The sequence below is a fragment of the Camelus ferus genome, chromosome 8 (genome assembly GCF_009834535.1).
Source record: "Camelus ferus isolate YT-003-E chromosome 8, BCGSAC_Cfer_1.0, whole genome shotgun sequence".
Classification (NCBI taxonomy): domain Eukaryota; kingdom Metazoa; phylum Chordata; class Mammalia; order Artiodactyla; family Camelidae; genus Camelus; species Camelus ferus.
In genome coordinates, this window is record NC_045703.1 from 7,434,122 (window position 1) to 7,458,034 (window position 23,913).

The 23,913-nt window shown below is 38.2% G+C and overlaps 1 long non-coding RNA gene and 2 other non-coding genes across 3 annotated transcripts; 2 read left to right on the forward strand and 1 right to left on the reverse strand.

Moving 5' to 3' along the window:
- Positions 1-319: 319 nt before the first annotated feature.
- On the reverse strand, positions 320-19,494 carry LOC116665254. Its single transcript, XR_004321775.1, has 6 exons — positions 18,949-19,494; positions 18,730-18,853; positions 9,893-10,043; positions 6,526-6,605; positions 3,009-3,151; positions 320-2,192 (listed from the first exon to the last, which is right to left on the reverse strand). It is a non-coding gene; the product is annotated as an uncharacterized LOC116665254 (long non-coding RNA).
- Positions 1,957-2,160, forward strand: LOC116665573. The gene has a single exon (XR_004322231.1). It is a non-coding gene; the product is annotated as a small nucleolar RNA SNORA73 family (small nucleolar RNA).
- Positions 9,885-10,047, forward strand: LOC116665568. The gene has a single exon (XR_004322226.1). It is a non-coding gene; the product is annotated as a U1 spliceosomal RNA (small nuclear RNA).
- Positions 19,495-23,913: the final 4,419 nt, after the last annotated feature.

Sequence of the window (23,913 nt, forward strand, 5' to 3'; positions counted from 1 at the left end):
TTCAACAGGTACCAGGTTTTCTGGTTTCAAAAAAATCATAATTAATATCTACTTTTCTTCTCTATAATATTTGATACATAAGATGGCCATATTGTAAGACTAACACTGGATTGGAGCAAAGACCAGGGGTCACTACATCACTGCTACACACTGGGGAGTGGGTGGGATCCGAGGTTAAGCACAGGCTTTGTGAAACCTGGAACTTGCACAACCTGGGGGTTCTCTTTAAGTAAAACAATTTTTTAAAATACAAACTTATTAAGAAAATGATTATTTATTTAGAATGTAAAAACAAATTATAAATTTTAAAAAGCTGCAAAATGAGGAGAGGGGCGCAAGGAGTGGGACTGAGGTAAAGGAGAAGCGGGGTCAGCCCTGAGGTAGAGGGAAGAAGGTAAGGGGCTGGGAGAGGAGATGTGCGGCCAGAGCAAGAAGGGGTGAACAGAGAGGAGAAGTGGGACCGAGGCAGAGGCGGAGCAGAATAAAGAGCTGAGGTAGATACAAGGAGCGGAGCTAGGAGAGAGGCCGGGACAGAGTACAGCGGAGGGACAAAGGCAGGGCCAAGGAGGAGAGCAAGGCCTTGAGAGCAGGGCCTTGAGAGAAGGGATGGGGGCTTGAGCGGAGAGGAGGATCTGGCAGAGGAATGCGGGGAGGGATCGAGGGGAGGGCGGGTTCCTAGGAGGGAGGGGGTCCTTGGGGGAAGGTCAGGGGTCTTTACAGGTGAGGGTGTCGGCCGGGGAGGGAGGGGGTCCTGGGAGGGAGGGGAAGGAAGGAGGGTCCTTGGGCAGAGGGCCGGGGGTCTTTGAGGGGAGGCCAGGGTATGGAGGGGAGGGCAGCGTCCTGGGAGGGGCGGAGGGACGGGGTCCTTGGGGGAAGGGGAGGTCTTTATAAGGGAGGGTGGTGTCCTAGGAGGAAAGGGGTCCTGGGGGTAAGTGGAGAGGAGTCCTCAGGCGGAGGGCGGGGGGAGGTCCTTGAGGGGGAGGCTGGGGTTGCGAGGGGAGGGCAGCGTCCTGGGATGGAGGGGGTCAAAAAAAAAGCTGCAAAATGCCATAGACATCATAAAATTCAAAAAAGAAAACATGACATTTTAATTAATTTGCTTCCTGATTCATCCCTTCATAACTTTTTCGACTTTTTTTTTGGACACATTCTCTTTGATTGCCTCTTCATGTGGTAATTGTATAATAGTTAATAAAGAAAAACAGAAAGAGCTTTCCGGGGAAGACCACTGCCCCGGCTGACGGGTGCTGGGGAAGTCTTCCTGACCGCCTGCGTGGCGGTAACTCTAGGCCGGGTACCCGGGGGCGCCAACCAGCCTGTTCCGTGGGAAGCTCCTATTCAGAATGACTGCATCTTCCGGCGACCGTGGTAACTACATTTACTAGCAAAACGCGGCTGGGTCGGGTGTGGGCCTCGGGGCCTGGTCACCAAGGTGCGCTGGGGCCGAAACTGCCAGGCGGGCAGGGCCGGCACCCTCGGCGCCCACACGCTGAATGCGCGGCGCCCGCCCTCCTGACTGCTTGCTGCGCGGAGTACGATGCTGCCTCCTGGGGGGGGCGCGTGGGCGTCCTCAGTGGAGTTGCATTGCAGGGCACTTTGTTCCTGGTTTTGTTTGAAAGAGTTTATGTGGTTTCGAAATGCATGCTTTAATTCTGTTATTGTTTCATCTTTTGAGGTTGCTATTCCAATTCCAGATGATCGGATTAAATATAGGAGCTTTAATTGCTATAACAACTGCGCATTCCCTATTTCTTTAGCAGCAAGCTCATCGCCTGTTGGGGTTTCTAGATGTTTCTTTGGAGACCTGGCTGAAAATTCAAATGACTAATATGGGTCTGCTTATCGGTCTTGGGCTGGGATTTTTGTTGACACTCCAGATGTTTTGAATCCACTCCCTTATAGATATCTCTCCGAAGCAGCCATCAACTGGGTGAAGTTAGTTCTCAACTATAGCGACCAACGTGGATACCCCGGGAGGTCACTCTCCCCGGGCTCTGTCCAGGTGGCGTAGGGAAGCACAGGGCTCTGCCCCTTGATGAACAGTCCTTTTCCACAACGTTGGAGATGAAGCCGGGCCTTGAGTCTGAGCCTGCATGCTCTTACAGCTTCTCAGAGTCCTGTGGACAATGACCGGGGAGAAAGACTATGCAGGAATCAGCTCTCTAGAGCAACCTGTCTGGATCTGGGTTGATCTGAAGTCAAGGGAAAATTTGCTTTAATCAGTTTTGCTACGGTAGAGATTAAGCCCATACCTGCCTTGTTTTACAGCGTTCTCTGGGGATTGGGGATAACTTGATTTGGGGAGAGAAGACGAGCCTCACTAATTTTGCAGTTAACACTAATGCTTTGGGTCCTTTATTTGGCAGGGAGAGTTGGTAAAGTGAGTAATACACTATTTTTGGAAGATAAGTCTGGACAGCTTGAAAATGTTTGGGTGCAGTGTTTAACCCTAGAATTGCACCTTAAAAACCAGCGGAGTGATTGAATATTCTGTTGCCTGGGGGCCCACTGAAATTTTTAAGGAATTCCAGATGACACAGGAGTGTGGGCAGGTCTGTTAAAAGGACAGTACAGTCTTGACCTGGGAGGCCCAGAGACCCTTCCAGGTTTCCTATAAGTTGGAAACTTGTCATAATAACTCTAAGTTATTACTTAGCCTTTTTTGCCATTCTGAAGTGGCATTTTCTAACGGTGAGTGGAGGGTAGATGCCCATGAGAACCTAAGTCTCCTGTTAAAGAGATCTGTGTCAGTTTCTAATGTACTCATAAATAAAGATGATATTAAAAAAAGAAATATAATTATTTCCTCTAGCATGTATAACTTGACATTGTTTTCATTATTGATAATTTCAAAAACTCCTTTAGCATCCCAATTTCTTATCAGTGATGGCCTACAAATTTTCAGGAATATTATCAGATTTAGGTAGAACTCTATTAGGGTTTTTTTTTTCCCAATATGGCCAAAACATTCAGAAGAATTTTACACAGTCTAGCTTCTGGATCCATACCTCTCAAATGTTGAATCTCCACTACTCACACACTGCCAGCACCAGGCTCTGCTCATGGCTTCATACATCCTCTGCATGGGTTGGCACAGCACAATGGATGTTGGGACTATTTCTGAAAGCCATTTTTCCACCAGGGCAGCTAACTGTACGTGAGAGTAATTGCAAACCAGGTAAATATGCCATTAAACCCAAACAAAAATGTTCCCTATACACTGCCCCTTATTGGATCTCAAAATTGTATCTAGGCACATCACCCAACTGAAGGGGAAGTGTGTTGGAGGAGAAGTTAGGCAATGAAACAAAAATCAGTCCTAACTGACCAGAGCTAAAATAGTCCATTGGTATAAATTTTACAAAATCAGACGAATATGTTAAATCAGTGTTCAGGTCCCATAATGTTGCATTCTATTTGGGAACAAGCTATCCAAACATATTGTCTGGAAAAAAATAAGATAGTGCACAATGGAGATTTTCTTGTTATGATGATCAAATGAAATCTATTTTTTGGTTAGTTAGCAATTTGTTAATGTATTGCATTCCTGATGCTAGTCTATAACCCATGGCATGAGGAAGGAGGGGTAAACACAGATATATCACCAGACCCCATCTTTGAAGAACTACTGACCTGACAGGGGCATCAAACTCTATAGGCATTCATTTTCTGCTTTAAAATACTTGATAGATTAAAAGAAAACAATAAAATAAATATATCTTGGCATTAATAACATTCTAATTTCATATTACATACATTGATTACTTGAGAAAATAAAGGCTAATATACAGCTATCTGAAAAATAGTTTGGTTGGAGAACCATACTAACGTGCAAGAAACAGTTCCTACCAAACTAGAGCATTCATTGCTTCATCTTGAATACAAGGCTGTTTACCATTTTCATCAGTCGTATGGTTGATGGACTGTAGCACATGATTATTAAATTTACAGACAATAGCAAATTGGAATAAGTGCTTATCACTTTGGAAGATAGGATTAGAATTCTAAATGACCTTGCAAAACTGGAAAAGAAGTCAAATAAAAAGTCTGATGAGCAATTGTATTAAGAAATGTGTGGCAAAGTACACTTAGGATTTTTTTAACTACACAAACAAAATGTAGCAAATTCCTTAACAAACATTTTTTTAAATGCAGAAATCACCACCCATCACAAATTGAACACACTTCAGTAAGTATAGCAATTACATTTTTTTTAATGCTTCATTTTGGAAGTGGTTTAGCAACAGTGTGAGTGAAACGAAACAGAAAATAATATTTTCCCACTACCCATGGGAAACTACTTTCCCATCTGGTGCCGTGCGAGCTCTCCTAGATCAAGGGCCTTTGCTCTAACTCAGGAGAAAATGATTTCCTATGGGTATCTGACTACAGAGCTTCTGTATCTGATAGATTTCTATCTATCATATTTTTTTTCTTAGTGGAAGGAATGTCAAAGCAGTGACATGGGGGCCTAAAATTGGAGTCTGTTGAAGTCAAGTCAACCAGTACTTGTAAAACATTTATGCATAACATTGCACCAAGTACTATATGCAATAAGATCTATGCATAGGGCATGGTATCTGTGGGTGAAAGAGAATTTGGAAGGATTAAAAACACAACAATAATATGCATTTTCTTCCTTAACTAAGTAGTAAATAAATTTCACTTATTCCATAACAAAAATTAGTGACATTTGTCAATTATCTGTGTCATTAGGATTTCTCTAAGGGTAATATTATGATATACACAGAATATTAATACAAATAGAGAAATATTTATAAAAATAAGTGTGATACTCAGAGCAGCATCACAGACACAGTTGGAGTAGCTTTGATGAGTCAGTCACAAGGACTGTGCCCCACAAGTATCAAAGGATCAGAAACCTGACAGCCTTCTAGAACATTATGACTAGTTAAAAATCAAAATCTATGTTTATTTTTGGCTCAGGTCATTTTTTTTTTTAACTTTGCTGGTATTTGAAAGCCAATCATAAAGATTTAAGGATATCTCATTAGCTTCACTGAGAGAGAAGACATCTAAACATCTAGAAAACATCCAAACCCAGGAGCCCCATGGGAAATAAAGCCCCATTTATATTTTATCTACATGATTTTATGCAATTTTAAAGATAATCTAGGAATGACTTATATGTCAGCTGTGAGTTATCAGCATGACTAACACTCTAAGAAACGTTCTACTCCATAGAAAAGTATCACTACAAAGAAATCCACCTTGATTTATTAGGTAGGGCTTCAAAATATTACTTCTTTAACAAAAATAATAGACTTAAGGTTTGAGTATATAAAATCTTAGAAGTACAGGCCCTTTTTGTAACTCGAAGTTTCCCCAAAGCATTCCATATTTAAAATTCTCCTCTGAGCAAACTCTCTGTGACTAAACTCTCAGGACTAGTGTTAACTGCTTCAGGTGGGATTATTTTTTTTAAAGGTATTTCAACATAATTACAAAAAGGCCACACATCAAATGAGTTAGAGGGAGTACCTTTGGTGGGGGAGGAGGGGATGGGAGTAGCAGTTGAGCAGTAAGCTAAAAAGTTTTAAAAATTTAAAATGAGAGAAGTTTTCATGGACTAATGATGATAATAACATGGAACGAATTAAGGAGAATAATGTTCATAATTCTAAATTTAAAAGTATTTTTTAAAGGAAGGGTGTGACAGTGTTTCCTGGGTAGATCAAAGTTCTCCTAACACAGAGGTTTTCAAATTCTCACTCGAGCAGTGGTTCTCAAAGTGTGACCCCTGGGCCAGCAGCCTCAGCTTCCCGGGGAATTTGTTAGAAATGCAAATTATCAGGCCGGATCCCAGACCCACTGAACCAGAAACTCTGTGCAGGGCCCAGCAGTCAAATGTTAACCAAGCCCTCCAGGAGGGTCTGATGCCTCATACAGGCGGAGAACCAAGTGAGCAACACCTAGGAGCGTTCAGCACTCACCGCCAATGCCCAGGCCAAGTCCTGGGCCAATTAAACCAGAACCTCTGCGGACAGGGCCTTGGCATCAGTATGGCTTTCAACACTCCTCAGATGCTTCCAATGTTGGATAGAGAGTCACTTCCTTGGAGAGCCCCTCTTCCTCCGAGAGAAGGAGCCAACTGGCTGAGCTCCAAACTTAACCCTCCTGCAGCAGGATTAATTATGTCTTGAACTGGCTTGTTTTACTTCTTTTTCAATGAAAGGTTTTCTTAAAAGAAGTGTGAAAACTACAAGCTGAGTAGAGTCAGGACTGATTAATTCTGTTTAAATCCATTAACAACTGTGTCACTAGAGCCAGACTCTGAAGGAAGGGACCCTGGAGTTAATTTTCAGTCTGTGTGGAAATAAGGAAGGGGATGACCATCCTGACCCGTGGGGCACAGTGAGGACTCCCAACAGCAGAGAATACGGAGAAAGGGACAGGGCTCTAGTGAAGGGAAGGGCAGGAGAGTCCCCCATCAGAATAACAGGCAGGCCCAGACAAGGGTTTAAAACCACAAAAAGCAGGTATGGTGTCACAGACAAATCTCACCTGCATCAGAGTTTACCTGAAGCTACCCTTGTACAGCCAAATGGAGATGAGTCAGACACAAAGTTCTCTCTGAAATTGTTCTGCAAAATATTGGGGAAACTTTAAAAAATTTGCTGATGTTAAATATACATGCAAATTTCTAGGCACTTAGCTCAGCAGATTATACCCAATCATCAGCATTAAAGGTTTTCTGGAATATGAGATGGGGTGTGTACCAGCAGGTTGTTCAAGAGACTCTGTTTCCCAGGTTTCCCTGGTGAGCTGGCGTCGAGAGAGAGACAGAAATGCAGGACTGTTCTGCCGTTAGTTTCTCTAGCGCCAAGACTTCAAGTAGTTGTACTGAAAGTTTAGCAGACATTGTTAAAGGGATTTCCATTCTTCATAAGAAAGATAAACATGCAAAAATTGAGTCTAATTTAGTGATTGAATTGTAAAAGATGAATGTAGGATTTTCTAATTTAAAAGAAACTAGATAGAAATTAGATTAGATTACCTTCCCTTTTTTAATCTTTTTTTTTTAATTGAAGTTTGTTTCCAATGTTGTGTCAATTTCTGGTGTACAGCATAATAGTTCAGCCATTCATATACATACATATATTCATTTTCATAAACTTTTTCATTATGGGATATGACAAGATATTGAATATAGTTCCCTCTGCTATGAAGTACAAATTTGCTGTTTACCTACTGTATATATGCCTGCAAATCTCAAACTCCCAATTTATCCCTTCCCACCCCTCCCCCCACCATAACCATAAATTTGTTTTCTATGTCTGTGAGTCTGTTTCTGTTCTGAAAATAAGTTCATTTGTCTTTTCTTTAGATTCCACATATAAGTGATAGCATATGGTATTTTTCTTTCTCTTTTTGGCTTACTTCACTTCAAACGACAACCTCCAAGTCTATCCATGTTACTACAAATGGCATTATTTTATTATTTTTTATGTTGAGTAGTATTCCATTGTATAAATATATCACAACTTATTTATCAGTCATCTGTCAATGGACATTTAGGTTTTGCATCCAAAATAGCTTAAAGACTTAAACATAAGACAAGACACAATAAATATCTTAGAAGAAAACATAGGCAAAACATTATCTGACATACATCTTAGCAATGTTCCCCTAGGACAGTCTACTGAGGCAATAGAAAAAAAAGCAAAAATAAACCTAATCAAACACAACCTTATGCAAAGGAAACCATAAACAATACAAAAGGACAACATATGAAATGGGAGAGAATATTTGCAAATGATGAGACTGACAAGGGCTTAATTTCCAGAATATATAAACAACTCATACAACTGTTAATAAAAAAAAAACAAACAACCCAATCCAAAAATGGGCAGAAGACCTAAACAAGCAGTTCTCCAAAGAAGACCTACAAATGGCCAATAAGCACAAAGAAAAATGCTCAGTATCACTAATTATCAGAGAAATGCAAATCAAAACTACAATGAGGTATCACCTCATACCAGTCAGAATGGCCATTATTCAAAAATCCACAAATGGTAAATGCTGGAGAGGGTGTGGAGAAAAGGGAACCCTCCTACACTGTTGGTGGGAATGTAGTTTGGTGTAGCCAGTATGGAAAACAGTATGGAGAGTCCTCAAAAAGCTAAAAATAGACTTATGATATGATTCAGCAATCCCACTCTTGGGCATATATTCAGAGGGAATTTTAATTCAAAAAGATACATGCACCCCAATGTTCAGAGCAGCACTACATACAATAGCCAAGACATGGAAACAACCTAAATGTCCATTGACAGATAACTGGATAGATTAGATTAACTTTCAGTTGAAGACAGTGACGTAGTTATATATCCCAGTTATTTATGCTATCTCATTATATCAAATAATAAGATTTTGAAATTTGGTCCAGACATATAAAATACTGCAGATACAAAGAATTGGCATGGAAAAAAAATAAAAATGGAAAAGAATAGTTGGGGAATTTCTCATTTTTAAGAAAGCATCAAAATGTCCTTTAGTTTTTCCCTACAACAATAATTCAAAAACATTAGCTGCCCCAAAGTCACCTGGAAGGCTTGTTAAAACACAGATTGCTGGGCCCCACTCCCAGAGTTTCTGAGGCCAGAGGTCTGGAAAGCAATTCGATTTTGCATTTCAAACAAGTTCTTTGGTGATGTTGATGGTTCTGCTCTGGGCACCACACTTTGAGAAGCACTGATTTAGAATACTGAGTTGATTCCAGCATGCAGAATTTATTTAAAGTTACATACCACATAAGCTTTATAAAGAGATAAAGATTAAGTAAATAAATATATGTAACCTACCCCTAACCTAAGAAATTAAACATTACAGTGCAGTTGAAAGCCCCTGTACATCTTTCCTATTCCATTCCTCTTCCAACTTCAACCCTAGGAGTAATCAATATCCTTCATATCTAATTGTTATTCTTTATGGTTTGCAGAGAACTACAGAAAATCATTAAGAAACAGGAAATCTAAAAAAAAAAGTATACAATTATTTTTTAAAAGCATGAAATAACATTTTATATCCATTTGATGGGCAAAACTTAGGAAGTTGAGTAATGCCAAGTATTGGAGGGTTTGATGCTGGAGGGATACAGGGATATGAGAATGTTCATGCCTACTGGTGGTGCAGTGATGGAGCTTTCTAGAAAACAATCTAGAGTTTCTTGATCAAACCAATACAAATATACACTATGGCCCCTGCAACTTAGCTCCTGAGTATCCATCCCTAAGAAATTTCACCTATAAAAGGTGCCATATTTGAAGATTGTGATGGAAGTCAGAGGCAATGTGTTGTCCAATTGGTAATGCTCAACATTAGTCATTAGGGAAATGCAAATCAAAGCCACAGTAAGGATGACCTGGAGAATATGCTAAGTGGAGTAAGTTAAACAAAGAAAGACAAATACCCTATGTTATTACTTGCATGTGGAATCTAAGAAATAAAACAAATAAATTAATGTAATAAAACAGAAACGGACGCACAAATATTGAAAACAAACTAGTGATTACCAGTGGGGAGAAGGAAGGGGGGAGGGGCACGGTAGGGGTAGGAGTTAAGAGGTACAAACTACTGTGTATAAAATAAGTAAGCTACTAGGCCATATTGTACAGCTCAGGGAAATGTAGTCATTATTTTCTAATAACTTTAAGTGAAGCATAATCTATAACAATTTGGAATCACTATGTTGTACCTCTGAAACTAATATGTTATAAATCAACTATACTCAAATATAAAATTTTTTTAATTAAAAAATAAGCAACATCAAATGGTACATCTTAAATATATGCAATTTTTATTTATCCCTTAATAAAGCTGATTTTTTTGTTTTACTTAACTATTAAAAAAGATAGGGACCAATACTTACCTGGCAGGGGAGATACGATGATCATGAAGATGGTTTTCCCAGGGAGACGCTCATCCATTGCACTCCAGGTGTTCTGAGCCCTGTGATTTCCAAAAATGCGGAAGACTCAACTGTGTATTTGTGGTAGTGGGGGACTGTGTTTGCGCTTCCCCTAAAAAAAAAAAATAGGGACCACGTGTAGGTAACCTACAATGATTGCTTTTTGAATCTACAGAATGGATTCAAAACAAAGGTCTTAGGGGGCCACTCCCTAGAATGCTATCAAAAGAGCTGTGAAAAAAGATCCTGTGGAGATAACCTAATCTGGGAAGAAAGGTTTATGATAATCTAATCTGGGAAGAAAGGTTTGCGATAATCTAATCTGGGAAGAATGGTTTACCTACTCCCTCAAGAATATAAAAGGAGTGGAGAGAGGCTTGGGTGATCCACTTGGCAACCTGAGAGGGAAGCTACCAGAGAGGACCTTTCATCGCATGACCAGGCGAGCAGGCCGGAAAGAGGGTGAGTAGACCTCACCAACCCGTGTGTGAAAGGGTGGGAAGTCGGGCTTCGCAGGCCTTAGAAATTGTCAATATGGTTCTTTCCCTCCAGGGAGTGAGATTTGGGGTGCAGAAGTGAACGGGGAGTTTGCTTTTGAACATATCTCTAGGATTTGATTTTTAGAACTGTGTGCATAATTTTTCTATTTAAAAAAGTTTCAGTCTGTTAAGAAGTAATCTGAAAAAAAAAAAAAGTAATCTGGATCTTTTATCTCCAGATTACACAGGTGATTACATTTTACAGCCCAAATATCTGTAAAACAAATATTTGACATCAGACCTATCCCAGATAATTGGGGGAAGTATGGCCACAAAATTTATATTTGGTTATCAAAGGATTATTTTATTAAAGATTGAAGCCACGTCCAATAAGGCATATATTATATAATGTAACGTCTGGTCACTGATAAGTTTAAAAATCAGTATTTTTTTATAATTAAAAAAACCAATCTGGCATTGGAAAGGTGAACCGTAATTTTTTTTAATAACCTGGTATTTTTGCTCTGGGAATCTAATTATACATACTTGATCTTGATTACCTGCTTAATCAAATAAGTCCCCAGTAATCCTGTTGTAAGGCTTAATGAGTGGAATGCTTGAAGATATCAAAGCTTTTATTTTAAAAGGCACCCTTGGTTATTCAATTCTGAATAGAATCTGCATGGTAATTGAATGGTGGTGTGTGAAAACAGTTTTGGTCTTCATGCTCAATAGTGAAAGCCAAAGGTCAATTTGCCTTCTTCTTAGAAATAACCAATTACACGGTGGCCTAAGTATAGAATTCTCATTGGCTAAGTCAGGTTAACCAGGGCCAGCTTGGAATCCTGTCATGTAGTACAGCGACTTTAATGCCACAGTGTAACTAGACTTTCTTCAGCTTTAGCACATGTTTAGAACTCAGTGCCCCTCAACTCAGGCATCACAGGTAAGGAATGTACAGTTCACTGGTGAAGAATTGTTCACGCATTCTCTCTGATTAAATCAGGGGAATTGGAATTTGACGTCTTTGTATATAACAGCAAGAAAGATCAAAAGCATGATTTAAAATTCATACAGGGGTTGTAGGAGAGGGAAAAGGAAGAGGAAATTATGGTGTGAACAGCTAAATGAAACTACTGCCCAGTTTGAGAGTGTACTTGAAATGGGGTGCAATTAATTAATTTGACTCAGATTATTTAAAAATAATGGTTACAGTTGTTTAAAGCAGAAAATAAGAAAGAATAGCAAGGCATCAAAGTTAGTGAAGTCATATCAGTTGGCATTATTTTAAGAAACTTATAAACACCGCTGGAAATTCCTAGCTATCAATCTAGAAATTTCCATAGACATAAACTATACTTTTTTTTTTTTTGGTAATTCAGTGATTTAAAAAATTTTTTAAGAAACACTGGAAGCACAAATATTCATATAATTTTTATATAGCTTTTTATCAAAGTGTACAGTTGATTTATATTGTTGTGTTACTTTCTGGTATACAGCATAGTGATTTAGTTATACAGCTAAATATATAATATATATATCCTTTTTCACATTCTTTTTCATTTAGATTATTACAAAGTTTTGAATGTAGTTCCCTGTGCTGTACATTAGGACCTTGTTGTTTTATATTTTATATACAGTAGTTTGTATCTACTAATTCCAAACTCCTAATTTATCCCTCCCCTTCCTTTCCCCTTTGGTAACCATAAATTTGTTTTCTATGTCTGTCTGTTTCTGTTTTGTAAATACATTCATTTGTATCATTTTTCTTTTTAGATTCCACATATAAGTGCTATCATACAGTATTTGTCTTTCTCTGACTTCCTTCCCTTAGTATGATAATATCTAGGTCCACCTATGTTGCTGCAAATGACATTATTTCATTCTTTTTATGGCTGAGTAGTATGCCATTGTATGTATATACTACATCTTTTTTATCCAATCACCTATCAATGAACATTTAGGTTGCTTCTGTGTCTTAGCTATTGTATGTAGTGCTGCTATGAACATTGGGGTGTATGCATCTTTTCAGATTAGAATTTCCTCTGGATATGTGCCCAAGAGTAGAATTGCTGAATCAAATGCTAAGTCTATTTTTAGTTTTTTGAGGAATCTCCATACTGTTTTCCATAGTGGCTACATCAAATTACATTCCCACCAACAATGTAGGAGGGTTCCCTTTGCTCCACCCCCTCTACAGCATTTGTTGTTTGTGGACTTCTTAATTATGGCCATTCTGACTGGTGTGAGGTTATACCTCATTGTAGTTTTGATTTGCATTTCTCTATAATTAGTGATGTAGAGCATATTTTCATGTCCCTATTCGCCATCTGTACGATTCTTTGGAGAAATGTCTATTTAGGTCTTCCACCCTATTTTGGAATGGGTTGTTTGTTTGTTTCTGTTATTGAGTTATATGAGCTGTTTGTGTATTCTGGAAATTAAGTCCTTGTCAGTTGCATCATTTGCAAATATTTTCTCCCAATCTGTAGGTTGTCTTTGTGTTTCGTTTACGTTTCCTTTGCTGTGCAAAAGCTTATAAGTTTGATTAGATCCCCATTTGTTTATTTCTGCTTTTATTTCTATTGCTTTGGGAGACTGACCCAGGAAAACACTGCTATGATTTATGTCAGAGAATATTTTGCCTGTGCACTCTTCTAGGAGATTTATGGTGTCTGCCTTATGTTTAAGTCTTTGAGCCATTTTGAGTTTATTTTTGTGTATGGTGTGAGGAACTGTTCTAACTTCATTGATTTACATATGGCTGAATAGCTTGGAAGCATGAATATTCAAATTCACTGATGGTAGACTCCTCTCAGCAAAAGCATTTAAAAAACCTTTGGAATTCTCAGCAGAAGTGTATTTAGTTATAATTCAGTCTGCAGTCTTTTTTTTGTCTCCAAGTACCCTTCATTACAGTAGAATTTTTCTGTATTGTCAAGCTTCTCATCCTTCTGGAAAATTTCAACCAATATGAAAAGGATTCATGTTTTTTGTTTTGTTTTGCATCCAATTAACATCACACTGGGAGTATTTGGGCCAAAACTTGGGACCAGAAGTTCCCATACTCTCTCTTCCAGACTCTAGTCCCTCTGTAGGAAGACTCTATATTTCCACTCTCACGTTCCAACCCCTTAGGCAGAATTAGGGATCTTGCCTCAGGGTTCCCATAGCACTCAACAGAAAACATTGATTATACATTTTATCATGCTGTACTGTAACTGTTTACACGTGGGTCACTTTTGACGCTAGCATCATTTTTCACAGTGGGAACCTCACCTCTTAGACCAGTGCCCGTGCATAGTAAATGCTCACAGAAACTTTCGTCAGACCCCTACAAGGAGAATCATGTTTAAAGAGGCAATGTGGGTAGATGGTTTTGTCTTTCTGCATGACAGACCATCAAAGGCATGTTTTCACCCTGCCTAGCTGATGACTGAAGCAGCAGCACCTGGGAGCTTTTAGCATTCACAGACCCCAACTTGTGAATCAGAATCACTGCAGGTGCCTCTGGGGGAGCCAGAACCTCAGGAGATCTGAGCATTTATTTAAGGAACCCATGGATCCTGATTTCATGAAAAGAACAATCAGTCTGGGAGCAGTTTTCAATTTTTGACTAGTTCGGTCATAAGTGTGTTTCAGCCTCTCCTTATGGAAGATGGAGGAGCCAATTCTCCACCCAATGCCTTGTTAGAGTTGGCAAGAGATGCAATCAGATAATATAAAGGAAATCACCTGGGAGTTAAATTGCATGGAAAGGCAAGTTATGGTCCTGTAAGGAGGACTTCCCCTTGGCTAGGAGAATTTGCCACTTTCTGTGAGTCACTTATCCTCTCCAGGGCTCTGTTCCCTGAGGTATAATAAATGATCTTCCAGGCCTTTCCAGCTCTATCTTTACATGGCTCTAAAATTCCTTCATCTTCTCATGTTTGGAAAAACTCCATCCTCCAACCCCTTACTGCATTTGCTGCCTCTCATCATTCTAACAGCTTCTGAATCTCAGCTGTTCCAAAAAGGCACACAGTGTTCTTACAATTTGCAGTGTCCTTATACAATAACCATGGCAGACAGAGAGACTGGGCCATGTAGATAGAGTGCTTTGAAAAGACAAAATCTCCTTAAAAATGAAAAACTATTACATAGAAGCAAGGGGTCCAAGAATAAAAAAATAACTAAAAACCTTGAAGGTTCATTTTTAATGATTCCATGATCATAAATTTGGTGCACAGATGCAGGATAAAACACTAAATAGGTCACAACAAGATGTTTGCCATCCTGAATTAAGCCCTATATGTACAGCAACCACTGGTGGGGATTCCCCCCTCTCAAAAAGGATTTAATTGAAGGAAAACTATTAAAAATACTGTAAAATCTGTTCTTAAGTAACTATCATTACCATTGACTGGTCAGCAACTTCAGTGTAGGTAGAGATTACCCACCAGTTAACAGAACACATGCCATTCTCTTCTCAATTAAACTTTTTTTTTAAATGAAGTGACCATTATTTTATTTATAGAAATAGCATCATAAATGTACATGACATTACAATGATCTATGTTAGACAAATAGCAATTTCTGTTCACAGAAATTATGAGTATATATAAATATCCCTGATGGAGAAGAAAACACATGTTTTAATGGAGGTATGTGAACTTGAATTTTTACAAGATTTTTAAAGTGAACAAAGTTGGAAATATTATGAATAGCAATGAATATACTGTGCATTGTTTTAAATAGCCAGAAAGAGAAAGAAAAATACCATATGATATCACTCATATGTGGAATCAATTAAACTTTAATTAGCATTTCTTTGGTGCAACAAACAAAATAAAGGCAAAGGAAAATTTCTCCTTACATTTTCAAAAAGTTAATCCAGTCTTCAAGTTCACATTTTTGCGAATCTAAAAGCCTACTCACACTCGTAAAATATAACTATTTAGAAGTATTATAATACACTTGCTTTAGGTTTGCCCTGTCTGGTATTTTCTCAGGGCCTGGCTTCTGTCTGCCTGATAGTGCACAGAAGGGAGGGTGATGCCAGAGGGGAAGTTAAGTCTAGAATTCTCTGTGCAAAGCCTCTGCCAAAGAGATCAGCATGTCACTATCACTGTCGGTGAATCTGTACTAGATCAATAATTCATTTCTGGGTCACTGATACTACTTATCAGTTCTTTGGTCTTGTTATTCATTTCAAGGAATAAAAAGTAAGATTATTCTAAGCAGTAATGTAAAAGTGAGTTATTAGTGGTCTTTTAGGAAAAATACTCAAATATAGCAACAACAGACCCCAAAAGAGAGTAAACAATCTGGCCTTGATACTGTTCAAGATAAGCCAGCCTGTTATCACCCTGACTTTCTTGATTTCACCTTCTAATCCCATTGTCTGCTGCTAGATCCTATTTCTTGGGTTCTGTGTCCTACCAAACACCAGCACTGTCCTCCACACATCCTTAAGTCAAGCATTAAACAATAATACCACAAAATGTGCTGGTTGTTCATTAAATACCTGCTATGTGCCAAGCGCTGTGTTAGGCACAGGGAAATTAACAGGACATGGCCTCTGCCTTGGAAAGCTTTATGGGGAGTGAGGGAGCATTCAGTTAGTCTATAAGCTTGTCGTAGATATTCTTTTCCTGGAGGTCATCTGATATTGTAAATAACATTTTCAGTTTCCTTTTTAACACTATGGAGATTGTCCTGACAGGCACATACCAATAAATCAACAAAAACATGTTCATTTATTTGTAAAACCACAATCATAGTTCTTAATTAAAGCTTATTAAAGGAAGCTAAGAAGCAGTTATGAATGATTTCTTTCCTCCTGACGACAGCAACCCAGGAAGGACAGACTAGGAAATAATAGAAATAATATTATAAAAGATCATGGAGTGGCCTCTTGCACAAAAGACTAAAGAATGTATCCTTAGCCATTCTTTTCATAGTATAATAACCAATTTCCATAGTTTTCAGCAGTATTTCTTAATCAAAGTGAATTACTTGAAAGTGAAATTTTACAAATACAAGCCTAATTTATAAAATTCAATTCAATAGACATAAAGTTACCCTATCAAGCTGCTCTAAAAGTTTGTTAAAGGCTTGGCCTCAGTTTCTATTTATCTCTTCACAGACCAGTAACAGCTTGTAGGGTGGCGCTGGTTCATGGACTACACTTGGAGTATCATTGGCCTAGGGCGCAGTTTCTCTTGAAATATTCATGAGAATGAGAAGGGAGGATGGAGTCCCAGTAATTTATTACATAATCATATTTGGTGATTCACTTTTACTAAACTCATAGAAGATAACATATAAGCTGAAATGCAAGGACTTTGGAGTAAATCCTTTCCAGGATTAGAATTGGGGGACTCCCAATAACCCATTAAAAGTTTATTGGGCAAGAACTAGAGCATAAGAAAGTAAATAACCTTAAGGGATGTTCCAAGGCAAGGAGAGTAATTTAGCAGAGGAATGAAGGCAGAGACTCTTGTCAAGCCACTGGGATTTGAATCCCAGCCACATCACACAAAGTTTGTCACAAAGTGTGACAAACTTTGAGACTCTGTGTCCTGATCTTTATAATGGGTATATCAATCTAGAGAGGTTTATAAAAGGATTAATACAGTACTTAATACAGTATCTAATGCATAATAAGCAATCGATAAATATCAATTGATGTGAATACCATTCTATAATGATATACCTCTACAATAACAAGCATGCTCACTGTATAGAGTCAACGACTCTTCCCTGGGCAGTGCTGGATCAACACTGATAACCCTCAAATCTCTAGGCTTTACTCCTCTATGTATGTACCCAGTATCATCTTCCTTCCATTCTCAGTCTTCCTCCAGGCAGATACAATAAAATCGATTTAATATCAGTTTACAATCACATTCTAGTTTGACTTCTCTTAGATTATACCAAAGTCACGCTGACTCAAGTTTGAGATATTTCCAAATGTCATACATTTATAGGCAATCTTTTGGCTTATAACCACAGATATGGTATATAAACACCTTCACTGTGGCAGTTTCTGGTTTAATTCTCTAAAGACAACCTTATTAGCTTTTATTTCAAGTTCTCAGGGAACTTCTCACTGGCTGGGCATTACATTTACACATATGATGGCAAATAAATTCACATTAAAAGCAAATTATAATAGGATTAATTCTCTGGAAACATGGACTCAGAACAAGATGGTTGTCATGTTTTGACAGCTGGAGTTAGGTTAGAATAACCTAGTGCCTTCATCTCTGCTGCTGAGATTATAAGGCTGCAGATCTATCAGAACGACCTCTTGGACAAATTCTAACTCCCAGTTTCTAAATGCCACATAAATACTCCTTCCTCTACTTCTAAATAGTCATCCTACGATTAAATGTTTCAATTTTCTTCCATGTAAATAACATTCCTAGACATTCATTTTCTGAAAATATTCCCTGAAATTCTGAAAATATTAAGAATATTTGATATGACTTAATTCATTTGATCATCACTTGATATTCCCCACTCCCAATAATAAGGGTAGCATTTTTGGAAAGAAATCAGAAAATATAGAAATTGGTAAAGAAAAAAATTTTTTCATCACATCACCCAGTGATACAAAGAGCTTAAATATCAGTTATAACATCATTGACATTTTGGTTTATTTCTTTCTGCTTTTAACTTACATTTTTACATGGTTGTAATTATACCAATTATGTAATTTATATCCTTTTTTCATTTAATATTACAGAGTATTTCCTCTATGTTAAAGTCATTAAAGGCTACTTTTAATATCTGAAAAATATGCCATTGTGTAGATACTTCATATGTTAGTATCTCAAGTGATATCACCTACTACGTGTTGATTTTTTTTAACCAACTTCTATCTCAGAGTCTGAGTTTTCTAGTAAGTTGAAGAAAAAAATACAAATGTGTGTAGCACAGATTGAAAAACAGTTAAGAGCACAATAAATTTTAGCCTTTCTTACTATTATAGTTACCTATCAGGAGTTTTGACTGTTCTGTGGAAACTTAAGTATACAATTTTTAGGCATTCCCACTCTATTCCTGAAATCATCAGAAATAATTCCTCTCCAAGAATAATTTGAGGACCTTTATTTCTTTTATGTTTCTGGTTTATTCCTTACAAACACTTTGCTGATGAAAATGGTCATGTGAATTATGTAACTTTCTGTCAGGGTGCCTATAAAATTCAGCCCCATGGCATAAAATAAGCTTATAATAATGGCCTTATATGTTTTTTGGACATTGGAAGCTATAGGGCACGTTGTGATTCAAATTGTCTCAAAGCTATTTCACTATCTTTGATCTACTCACTTCTCTTCGTTTCTGCCATCCTCGCCATAGTCAACACTTTCACTGTCCACCATTTAGCAAGGCAGGAAACCTCAAGTCTTTCACCCCATCACACCAATTCCACTCTAGGGCTCTCTTCACCATTCTACAAAGAATAGGAAAAAAATGATTTTCTTAAAACAGAAATTTCCTTTTAGGCAGCTGTTGCTCATTGTCCTTAAAATAAAGTCCAATACTTACCATGGCCTGGAAGGCTCTGCGTGACCCAGTCCCTGCCAGGTCTCCAGGCTGACTCCTGCCTTTCTCCTCTTTTCTTACTTTGCTACAGCCCCTCCAGTCTTTCATTTCCATGAGCACAACCAAGCTCCTTCCACCTGGGGTATCTGTCCTGTCATTTCCTCCACCAAGAATCTCTCTCTCCTCCTCCTCTTTCTGTGATTCATTCTTACCATTTAGGTCCAGGTCTCCTGGGAGACACTGCCTGCCTTCCCTGTCTAAAGTCACTGCCCCAGCTATTCTGTTTACCTCCTTCAAAGAGCATATTACAACTTATAATTCTATTCTTCGCTTAGTTACTTGTTATTTTCTCTTTCCTCATCTGTATATAAATTCCACTGGCAGCAGGAACAATGTTTATGTTGTTCATCATAAGATAGCAGAGTGCCTGGCAAAGGCTAGGCATTTAACAGGTGTAGAGGAGGGAGGGAGGGTGGGTAGCCCCAGCTATGGGAGTGAGAGAAAAGCCCAGGGAGCCTGCGGAGCAGGGCCAGGCAGCCCTCTGACAAACCCCAGTGAGTACCATCATTAAAAGGACTGAAAAACCAAGAGAAGCCTGCAAAGAAAACTGAGGAAGACTGCAAACAGGATGCCCCCAAAGGATTTCAGGAGGGAAATTAATCTGGTCATATCTGAACAGATACTGAGTATCTCCTGAGTGCATTATTATGTCAGAGGCCGCCAGAAATGCATGATATGATACTATCTTAAGTAGAAGAAATTTTGAAATGCTTCTATGCTCCTTTTTTCTTATTCAGTATCTTCTGGTAATGAAATGAGCTACAGAAATACACTAAAATAGCAATGTTTGTTAACAGCTAAAAACAAATTGTGATAGAGTAGGAAAAAGGCATGCCTACTATAGTTTTTCTGTTAAATGTTATGTTTGCTGTACACTGTTCAAGAACATGCCTCCTTATGTAAGGCTTACCCCAGTGATGCTGCTTGGGTCAGTGTTGGCCTGGATTATCTGCAGTCTAAATGCCAACTCTGTAAATTAAACCTGTCAAATGACAGCTTTGCCATAGCATGCATAACAAACCTTTAAAATTTATTTATACTCCACTCCGTTGCTCCAGCCAGATTAAATTCTTCTTTCCAGAGCTATTTTTGCCTCACTTCAGCCTGTGGCATAATTGTTTTATGCAATTAAATAAAGACTGTGGCCCTCCTGATTTCTAATTCCCAAGTGATTTTTATTCAGACTTTAGAACAGAGAAAGAAAATTTTCCAAGTTCACTAAAAATAAGAATTTTCTAAAACTAGAGTCCTCCTGGTACCCAGTAATGTGAATCAGTCATAGTAATGGTATGCTATGAAAATATTACCAATTATTATAGGTTCATAATAAACCCTTTATTCTGTCCCAAACAGAATAGTGAGACAGTTCCTTTCACTATGCAAATAGAAATATTTTTACTAATATGTCTGTCACATCTTAATATGTGCACAGAACCTCCACAGAACAGTCACTATATTAAATGGCAGGGTTTCTAATGTGAAAACACAGTTTCATCTAATTTGAAGACTTACCTATGCAATTTTGGGGTTTGTATTCAAATTGATTAAAATTAGACATGAAAGGTAAAGGGACAGAAAATGAACACATTAGAGATTTACTAAAGAGAATTGTTTCTTAAAATAGATAATTTTAAAAGGTTTTTTGAAATTGCCTTAAAGCAGTTTTACAGAGAAAACATTACCTCTAATGACTGAGTTTGACAACTTAATAATAAAATGTTTAATTCTGATCCAGTAGGATTCATTTATCTAAAGATATTTACATCTTCAGCACCCACCTGGATGTCTGACAGGGTCAAAACACAATAGTCCAAGTTCAGGGACTGGCCTATGGACTTTGACCCTGAAAGGCTTCTTGTGACAAGCTTAATTGCTTTTTGGAGATTTCTGTGTTAAAAATTCGCACAGAAATAATCATGCAGCACTGCTATTTGGTTTTTGTTATTCATCAAACTTCCTAAAAAGAAGACTTGATCTCATCACAAGAAAAAAACCTGTACTTATATATGGAAAGAGATGTTAGCTACATTTATTGTGATTATTTTGTAAAATACACAAATATTATATCATTGTCATACACCTGAAGCTAATATAATGTTATATGTCAATTTTGTGTCAATTTAAAAGTAATAATACACAAAAATATAGATTTTTTAAAAGACTTGATGAATCTTTAAATCAGTAACTTAGAGGAAGAAAATGAAGTCACTTTTTAACATAGAACATACTTCAGTTTTAAACAACATTCACACACCAAAAATTATGTATTTAAGTATAATTTAAGTATACTCTACATTTTTAACCTTTTTTTACAAACCACATAAAAAGATTCATTTTAGATATAAAATAAAATAGGCTGTTCTGTAACAACAAAAGGAAAACAAACTTACAGTGTTGATACAAGCTGTGTATCCCTGAATTTTTAGGGCACCTTTTAAGTATGGGGATATACTTAGATTGCCCTCTGCACTAGTATCCAGATGCCTACTGGGGTACTTGTCTCTACTAAGTATACTTGGCACATCATTATACCTTGTAATCTAGTATTTTTTTTCTGGGTTGGTATTGTCACTTTTGATCTTTCCATCATTGCAGTGGCAATACTGTTACTTTATTAAAAAATTTTTCAGACTCCCTCAACCTACCATTTATAATCTTAATAAATCTGAGGAGAGAGAAAGGACTGAAACCCTCCATTCTTTTTATGTCTGGTATAAATGGAATCATTCAAAGTTTACTAGATCTGCCATCCTGTAGAGATTTCTCTGCATCTTCATCTTCAGGGTTTGCTGATCCAGACAGACTCTTTTCAGAAGCAGTCTTCCGCAGTGTTTCATCTTCCATAAGGATTTTCCTTGTGATTCTTTTATAGTCTTCTTTATCTCCCAACTGTTGGCTTTGGCATTTTGAATATGCTGATGGAAAGTCCTGCCTACCATGAGCTCAAGGACACATGTTCTGCTGAGAAAAGTAACTCCTACCAGGGCATTTTGTTTAGCTGGATAAGAAGTCTTCAATCTTAGGGCTTCTTCTGGAGCATTGCCTTTCAGAGGTTTTCTCTTACCTCTGGATGTCTGGACCACTATTTGCAAGCCTGCTAGCTCAGTCTGGAGAACCTCTACTTCCGTAAGTATGGGTTCTGATGCTCCAAGTGCAAATCTATAGAGGTTAAGTGAGTCCTCCGACAACAGGATTCTCCTAACCAATGATGGGTTGGACTACTGTTCTCTGAGAATCAGCAGCTTAAAACTATTGGGCTCAGGAGAGCAGACACGCTCAGCATAGCAGTGAACCACAATAGCACGGGACACATATAAACATGGCAGCTGCCAGAGTGCCAGGCCCATAACTACTCTGAGAGAATTCAGTGAGCTGGTCAGCGAGACCACACTTAAACCTTGTTTAAAGTGTGTCCTTTTTCTTCAATAGCAAAAGCTTTATCTAGTTTTTTATCCTTGAACTATGTTCTTTCAAAGTAGAAACAAGCTAGTTCCTCATCTGAGAAGCTAATAACAGCCCCCCACCCCCGGCCCGAAGCTGTTAGGCCTCTTGTGAGTTTGAGCCCAGCTTTTCCAGCTTGATGAGCAACAGCTGACTGGATACTTCATGTCAGCGCTGCCGTTGCTAATTACAGGATCCGGCTCACAAGGCTCACAACTCGTATCACAAGTTCTACAAGAAAACTGGCTCATACTGAATTAGCTCTGCTAACTATTAGCTGAATTTGTATCTTGTCCCACCAAATTCATTTTTTGAAAAGCCACTGGGTGAAAAAAACTTTCACTTTGCCCCCAGCTCACTGTGCTGACCATCTTTGGGTGAGAGTTGCTGATTGTATATGTGTTTTCTAACTACAATATTGTGTACGTGGGTCAAGCCTTTTATATATTATGGTGTTAATTCTGCCCGTGTTACATCGCCAATATTCTCTCCCAATGGGCCATTAGGTATTTTAACTTTGTCAAATGTCTTTTGCCATATCAAGGATTTTAATTTTTATATAATGAAATCTGTCTTTTTCTTTGTGACTTGAGTTCTCTGATCTAGTTAAGAAGGCCTCTCTCACCCCAAGATTATTTTTTTAATCCTCCTATATTTTTAGGACTTAAAAACTTCAAATCTTTACTCCTTTATAGTTTGTGAAGGGACATTATGTATTTCTCAAGTTCTTTAGTTTCCCTTGATTTAGGTGGGATTCAAAAGTTTCCTTGGCAAGCAATTTATTTAAAACGAAGGTGATGTGACTTTTGTTCCTGCAAAAGCCTGCCTAACCCAATTCCTTTTGAAAGCACTTACTTTGTTTAGAGTATACGTTTATAAGAAAGTTGAGTAAGTATGCAAGCACAGTCTCTTTAGTATAAGTTCTGACAAATCCTAAGATGCTGCTGACCAAGAAAACAATTTGATCCCTAAAGCCCTCTCCAATCCACTGCTTAGTGAAAACAGCAAACAAAGGGCCTCAGTGTTAGCAGAAAATCGAGTTCTTCAAAGCAGGTAAAACTCCTGTTTACTCCTTCCAGAAAGCGGAGAAGAAAGAGTTTTCAGATTATAAATGACAGAGTTGCCCTTGTGTAACACAGAACAATTGTGATAAGGCTTTTACTTCTTAAGGGCCTAAATTACGAAGATAGTGGGACAGTTCTGAAAATGAACAAAAAGGAAAGCTTTAGCTTTGACGCAAAAAATTACATCAGTCCTTGACAAAAACCGAAGATTCCTAATTTTTAAAATGCTCCCTAACCTTTCATTATCCGTGACAACGCATCAAGTGAGCAGCAGTACAAAGGATGCATGTGATTTCGAAATGCCACGATTGAGCCAATGCTGTTGCCCGCGTACGTAGTACGAAGGCGTGACCAAAATAGACTGTGGCGAGCAGAGGGCTTTATCTGCATCACGAGATACTCT